Source organism: Silurus meridionalis, chromosome 29, assembly GCF_014805685.1.
Source record: "Silurus meridionalis isolate SWU-2019-XX chromosome 29, ASM1480568v1, whole genome shotgun sequence".
Classification (NCBI taxonomy): domain Eukaryota; kingdom Metazoa; phylum Chordata; class Actinopteri; order Siluriformes; family Siluridae; genus Silurus; species Silurus meridionalis.
The window spans coordinates 235,641-242,839 of record NC_060912.1 but is presented as its reverse complement, the minus strand read 5'-3'; the positions used below and the strand labels follow the sequence as shown (position 1 = coordinate 242,839).

The 7,199-nt window shown below is 37.5% G+C and overlaps 1 long non-coding RNA gene across 2 annotated transcripts in view; it reads right to left on the bottom strand.

Annotated features, from left to right (window-relative positions):
• Window positions 1-7,119: 7,119 nt before the first annotated feature.
• LOC124382157 overlaps window positions 7,120-7,199 on the bottom strand; it is a 3,353-nt gene continuing 3,273 nt past the window's right edge. For both annotated transcript variants that reach the window (XR_006924986.1, XR_006924987.1), the window contains exon 3: window positions 7,120-7,199. This exon is cut by the window's right edge and continues 1,056 nt beyond it. This is a non-coding gene — a long non-coding RNA (uncharacterized LOC124382157).

Below are 7,199 nucleotides of genomic sequence, written 5' to 3'. Positions count from 1 at the left end.
ATATTAAAATGACTCACTGGTTGTAAGTGTAGGTCACATGTCACTGTCTTGGAGTTTAATTAACAAAGCCTGCACGAAGTTGGTTTCTGTCACGGAGCTTCTCAGCTTGACGTCCATGGCCTTTAGCTCCTTCTCCAGGCTTGTCTCTGCATATCTGTATTTTAGGAAACATTATGATAATAAATAGTCTTCTTCTCTATATAGGAGGTTTAATATAATCATCATAACACATTCAAATCCATGTGACGTTATAGTTTTGGGTCGTATTCATCGAGCCAGTCGGCACTACATTATTACATTCTGCAGATCTTTGTCTTTTCCAGCCCTTTGCTCTTTTCAGAATTATTTTGAATTGAGGAAAAGTCTCCTGAATGCTCTACATCATAATGCTATCGGGACTCTAACTGAAAGATAATAATGCTGGTTAGGTCAGAGGGTGAGCTGTGGAGCGAGTGTGGACGTTATTGTGGCTGTCGGAAGCATCAGTGAAGGCTTTGTGTGCTTCTGACCATAACATGATCCCAGATCAGAGGTCATGAACATTTCAATACGCTTCAGTCAAGGTATCTCCTCTAATAACCCTGTTTACTGTGCACTATAGCATTTTAACGTTTGTCAGCATCTTTTAATCTATATATGATTCAATCCAATAAAAACGTATTCCTCATTGCTGCTTTGTCCTCCTGAGGAACGTGGAATCTGCAGCCCAGCATGAAGAACACATTCAGCAGCTTTATTGTTTTCAGAGGAAGTCCTTATTTGTCACATTTGCACTACAGTAAAATTCTTTTCTTCGCTGATCCCAGGTTGTTAGGAATTTATGGTCAGAGCACAGGGTCAGTTCTAATGCAGTTCCACTCACATTTCCACATTTGTGAGTGGAACCATATGTCATCTTCTGCTGTTTTCTTGTCATATTTCTCAAGATTTGATACAAGACGCTGCATCTTTCAGGACAGAAGCACAAGTGAATTTCCAGCAATGAATGAACTTCAACTGACTGCAAAAACAACAACAAAAGAACTGGTTGGAGTTGAAGGCATCAAAAGTCTGCGTGTGATCGTCATCCTCTTGCAGGGATGTATTATGAAAGAACACCATTGCAACTGTGAAGCATGGGGGTGGGAGCATTGTGCTGTGTGGGTGTTTTAGTGGAGAAAAGAATGAATTAAAAGGAAGGAGGAATTTGGAGAAATACTGAAACAATAAGCATCAAGACATCAGGCAGAAAGAAGAAAATTTGTAACTGGGTTTTCAGTGGTACAGTGACTCATACCTTCACCTTCAAAGTTCTATAGATCACTATTACATTTACATTTGATCTGAAGGAAATACTAAACTTTTGTTTACTGGACCAGAACCGAATGTTCTACCTGTTAACAAAACAGCAAAATAATGTGAGTAATTGTTATAATTTATAATAAAATCACTCATCATTGGGTTTGTGCTCAGGATTTCTTTTATTAGTCCACAGCTCTTGTGCTTTTCTTCATCAGGAAAGTGCAATTTACAGCTGAATCACTTCCTCATCTAATCAACGTGATGCTGCAGGGTACACAGTAATGTCAGCTTTTCAAAACAATCACAGTGTTCTGGTCTTCTAAACCCTGTTCAAAGGCTCCTGAAAATGCTCCTCAAATGCCATAACTCCACATAAATAATCGATCGAAAAACCCTTTAGTTTAATGACATTTAATTGGAACTCGACCTGCCGTTGGTCATTTCCTGACATATAAGTGAATGGCTCTCAAACAATAATAAAAAGGCCAGCTACAGGATCTGATCCATCTGAGGAGCTTCATTTATCAAAAGAGATCTTATTAAGGTCATCTGAAGCCACTTTACTGTAGCGTTGCAAATGAGCACTGAGGCAAGGGAACAAAATGGCATTTATCACAACTGTGTTCCAGGAAAAAGAGAGGGTGTTAAAACGATGGTGCAATTAAAGCAGAATGAACAGATTCATTATGGGACTGGGTTCTGCCTCTGAACATCTACTGCACATCTCTAACCTCCGTCAGATTGGATTAGTTTATCACAGGAACGTCCAGAATAAATATTTTACACGTCTACACTGTGATATATATCTATAATCCAGACAGCAATAAAATGACCACAGAAGGAGTGAGGCACATTCAGATGATCTCACTTCATTAACACCACGCTCTCGAATCAGCAGTGGAGAAGTTTCACCGAAGTCAGCAGCAAGTTAAAAAAGAGTCATTATTACTGAGGAAGAAGCTTATGGGGTTTTTTTAGTTCTGTGACTCGGGAAAAGATTATTATACAGGGAAAGAGAAGGAATTCAATACTGAATACAGCAAGCAACAGCTGCCAAACATTTATTTTTTTCAGCCTCAGGAACATCTGCATGTGCATCCGAACCGAAACCATCAGCCGACCGCTGAGTTTGGAGAAAATCACGTCCTGTTATTTTCTCTCCTGCATGCCCTGTCCCAATGGGGAAAAAATCACAGAGATTACCTGTAAAAAAAAAAAAAAAGAAAAAGGTAATTACTCCAGGACATTATTTATTCCTGTCTAATTACAGTTTTAGAGAAAAAGAAAAAAAGCCTTAAAAAAGCCAGATAACAGAATTACAATTATTATTACTTTCAGCACAGTACAGTAGGAATGTAATATAAACTTGAAGAGTATAATCACTGCAATTATTTATATTTTTTATTTATTTAACATAAATGTTGGTTGAATAATTTCTGTTTTAATACTTTTAGGTTTGCATCTTATTGTTTGCATTATGGATTTACCTTTAATCAAATTTTCTATAAACAAATTACACACAAAATAGAACTTTATTGAATATAGAAAATAAAAAACTCGGATCTGTAGAACCTTCACTTCACATTTATGGGCTGAATGTGAAAAAAGATCTAAACTAATATATAATGAATTGAGTTTAAACCACAGACCCACAACTGTGCTGTAAAAACATCACTAAACCAAACCGTACCTGTTAGTTACCAGCTGTTAATCCTTCACACTGACCATCTGATCTTCTTCCTAAAAGGTTTTTTATTTAGACCTTCCACATTCCACTCTCTTCAGTTTTATAATTCCAGGCACACCTGCATTTTTTATGACTTGACCACGAGTCTGAAAAGTTCTGAATCGGCATGTTCTGGTTGAGGGATGTGGAAATGGGAAAATTATGCAGTGACCTAATGTTAAGACGATTCATCCAATCAGCTCGCAAAAACATTTTCTCTAAGCACTTTCCATGGCACCTGCATGTGTTCTACTTATAATCATGAACATGCTCTGTATTTATCATAACCTAAAAACTATTTTAATTCCGAAACACCAGTTAAAAACCTGAACTGATGATGTAAATGTACTGACTGTCTGCACTACGCTTTCATTCAACACTAAAGCAGCAGCAACCTGAGACATTACAGGGTTTTTTCTCACCATGAAACGTTTCATTTTCTCCCAAATGTTGTCAATTAAAAAGTAAAACTTGAATATTTATAGCCGAAGTGGATACACACTGTTTCCCAATATCATTTAGTTTTATAGTGTGGTGTTTGTTGAAATGTTTCTTACACAATTTAACTTTCCCTTCAGTTGGCTATAAATGAAAACAACACAAGCAGGTATTTATCAGTCTTCTTTCCTCCATGTGATGTTCAGGTGACACTCAGTAATTCCAACATGTAATTGTATATTTGTTCCACCAGTAGCCAGTAACTGTAGATCCTGTTTCAAAAAGCTGAAAATGAGAAAACAAAAGAAACAAAAGGCTACAAAAGAAAAAAGACAAATGAAGCTGTAGGTATCATTATGTCTTCTGTCTCACAGCATCATTAATCATTTCTTTCTAGAACAATTTTACTGTTGGTTAAACAATGAATAAATGTCATGAGTACCTTACAAACGTAAAATTAATACATTTACATTTTTACACTAACATTTCCATATTTACATATGTATAAGCGAGAGGAAAAAAATCTCTTATTCTGGATGAACCTCTCTGTGCCAGTAAGAATCCTTCAACTATTCTTGAGTCGAGCACAGAACCAGGCCATTTAGCCTCAGTGATGGAAATGAGGCAATGTGCATTACAATGCGTCTACAACAATTGGACGGATTTGCAATTCTCGAACGTTCTATCATCATTTTAAATGCATAATTTTGAATGTGGTTTAGGAGACCCACCAAATGCTCTCGTACTTATATCTGTCCATCAGCTATAATATTAATACTGACCTGCATCACTACATTAATGCTGTTCAATGACGTGTAACTGACACGATCGCAGTGTGGAGGTTTGATATTAAACTACATAAAAGCAGGACTTCAGTATAAAATATCTCCTTGGTGGCTGGAAAGTTATATATTCACCAGGAAATACAATCATAAGGAAAATATTTCTAAATTCATGGCATAATATAGACTTAATACGATGTTCTGAATTCTCAAAACTGTGAAAGAAGTGCAGAAGTCATGCAGATACACCGTGAAACAGTTCGGATTTCAGTGCACTAATTAGCAGTAAAAGTAGGACATGTAGGGAAATGTGGGGCTTCAACAATTTACATAAATACGTAATGATGTGCCAAAATAATCTGGAAGAGGATGAAAAGCTGATGGTTGTTAGGAGACACTTCACTTCAGATGACCTGTATACTGAATCTGGGGTCCTGAGATGCCAAAACTTAGCTGGATCATCAACATACAAGCTACAGAGGTGGTTTTACATTTGTGTCCACTGACTGTGCCATGAGACACTCCAGAAGATCTGCACACCTGCTCATTTAAACAACCAGCCAATCAGCAAATCAAGATAGGAGGTCAAGAGCCTCTGTAAATGCTCCATTCACCCTGAACATCAGAATGAGGAAGAAGCATCTAAGTGACTTTGGCCATGGCCTGGCTGATGGTTGGTGTCAGACAGCTGGTTTGAGATGTTCTGCAGGTGAAAACCTGATAAACTAATAAAATATTGTAACTGATTAAAGGTGACAGGTGCAAAGGTGATTTTATATGTGTCACGTACTTTACAGCACTGAAATTATTTTCTTCGCATATACCAGTGATGTTATGAAGCTGAGGTCAGAGCACATGATCAGCCATGATACAGCACATCTGTAGCACTGAGGGTTAAGGGCCCTGCTCAAGGGCCCCAAGAGTGGCAGCTTGGTGATACTAGGGCTGGAACCTACAACCTCCCAATCAGTAACCCAGAGCTTTAACCACAGAGCTCCCTCTTCCCCAGGAAAGCCATGCTACAGTAGCAGGAATAATCACTCTTTACAGTCATTGTGAGTAAAAAAAGAATCACAAAATGCACAGCATGAACATGGATTTTATTCTGAAAACGTTGGGAAGGTCAAGCCAATTTTTTACTTTTAATATATATTCAAGACTAAAGCTGAATATGAAGCAATAATTGTGAAATGTATTAGAACTCATCACCTGTGCAATGAAGTCGCATGCAAAATCTTATGATGTATTTTAAAACGATTTTTGACACGAGGGAAATCGGACATTTTGTACAAAACGGCAACATGATCAACATCACACTTCTGTTTTTGATTTAAAACGGAGCCTTAAATTATTGCAGGATCATAAATAATAAATATTTGATATATGGGACGTATTTAGATTATAATGGCAGATACTATATCAGTAATTTGAGGAGTTTGGTTTATCTGGAGAAGAGAAGCTCCAGGATGCACTAAGAGAAGAAGGTGAGCTGACAGAGGCAGTGTGATGCTCTGGGTGATGTTCTGCTGAGAAACCTTTGGTCCTGGCATTCATGTGGCATTCATACAGACAGAGTCCCACAGTGGATTAGTCACCATGGTAACTAACACCTTTACATGGGAGTTTCTTCTTCTTCACATGCTGAACACCTGTGCTCAGGACTGAGACGGATCTATCTGGGTTCTGTTCAACACCAACATATTCATTCATTCTGCTTTATAGCAAAAAGAATCCAGACTCTTCCCATAATACAGTACAGTACATGACCACACAGGACAAAAGCACTGTTTGATCGTCACTCTGGACAAGAGCATCTGCACAATGTACATGATCAGGAACAGCATCCAAACATCTCACATACTGTATGTACAGACACATAAATATGCTCTCAAATGTCTCTTCTCTTGCTAATGTAAATTATTCCATTTAACTCAGATGCAGACCTTCTGACTTTCTGCTCTCATCGTTTCCTTCACCTGTCGGCTCTGCATCAGTCCTCTGTGGGTTCTTTCATCTTCTCATATCTCTAGGTGAGGTGTAGACATCCACTCATTATCTGCTCCCCATGACTCCTTCTCAGCCTCACACTCATCTCATGCTGTCATAGTGAACTTTCAATATTTTACTACATAGAGTTCTGCACACTACAAGTTTCCTCAAGTGAAAAAAAGGACCATGGAACATCTCCAACAAGAACTTGTGCATTTTATAACATCGTTTTTTTGGTCAATTTGTTCTCTTGTTAACTCTGTTTTCTAAAAAAAAAAAAGAAAAAGAATATACTGTATATTCTGGGAGTTTTTGTGAAATATGATGAAGCCAAAAAATCCCTTCTTTAATTTGTTCTTGATATTAATTTTTTCTTTTTTTTTTTTTTTTTTTTATAAAATGTTTCATATTAAATGTGTGTATTCAGGTGATTTGGTCAGTCCTGTCTGTCTGGCTTCAGATTAATGACCTGATATTTTACTTCAAAACAGTAATAAATTCCATATATAATATATAAAAATCACTTCTCCTGCAGACCCTCAAACAAAATGTTTGAAATAAATGTGTTATTTTGGTGGATTTTTTGTCCTTTGTGTTTTTACTAAGTGAAAACAACAAGTGTGGAAGTCTGTGCTATAAAAAGTGATTTTCAGTCATTTTCATGCTGCTGTAATCATTTTGGAAGATAATTGCGACCCCTCATGACGACGCCCACGCCGCATAAAACACGCTAAATGGCCTCCACCCACCTCTTCCTCTTTTCCTCTTTCCTCCCCTACGTTATTCCTCTCACACTCATCTGAGTGAAATCTTCTTCATAAAAAACTATGATTGGGATCTTCATGCTGCAGCTGTGTAATGAGTCGAGGTTGTGGATGGAGTGGAGACAGTGTTAGCATGCTAGCTGCTTTCTCCTTACAATGAGTTAAACAAACTCCATGAAAGCTGGAAATCTGATCACACTAACAATCAGCTGCACTGAT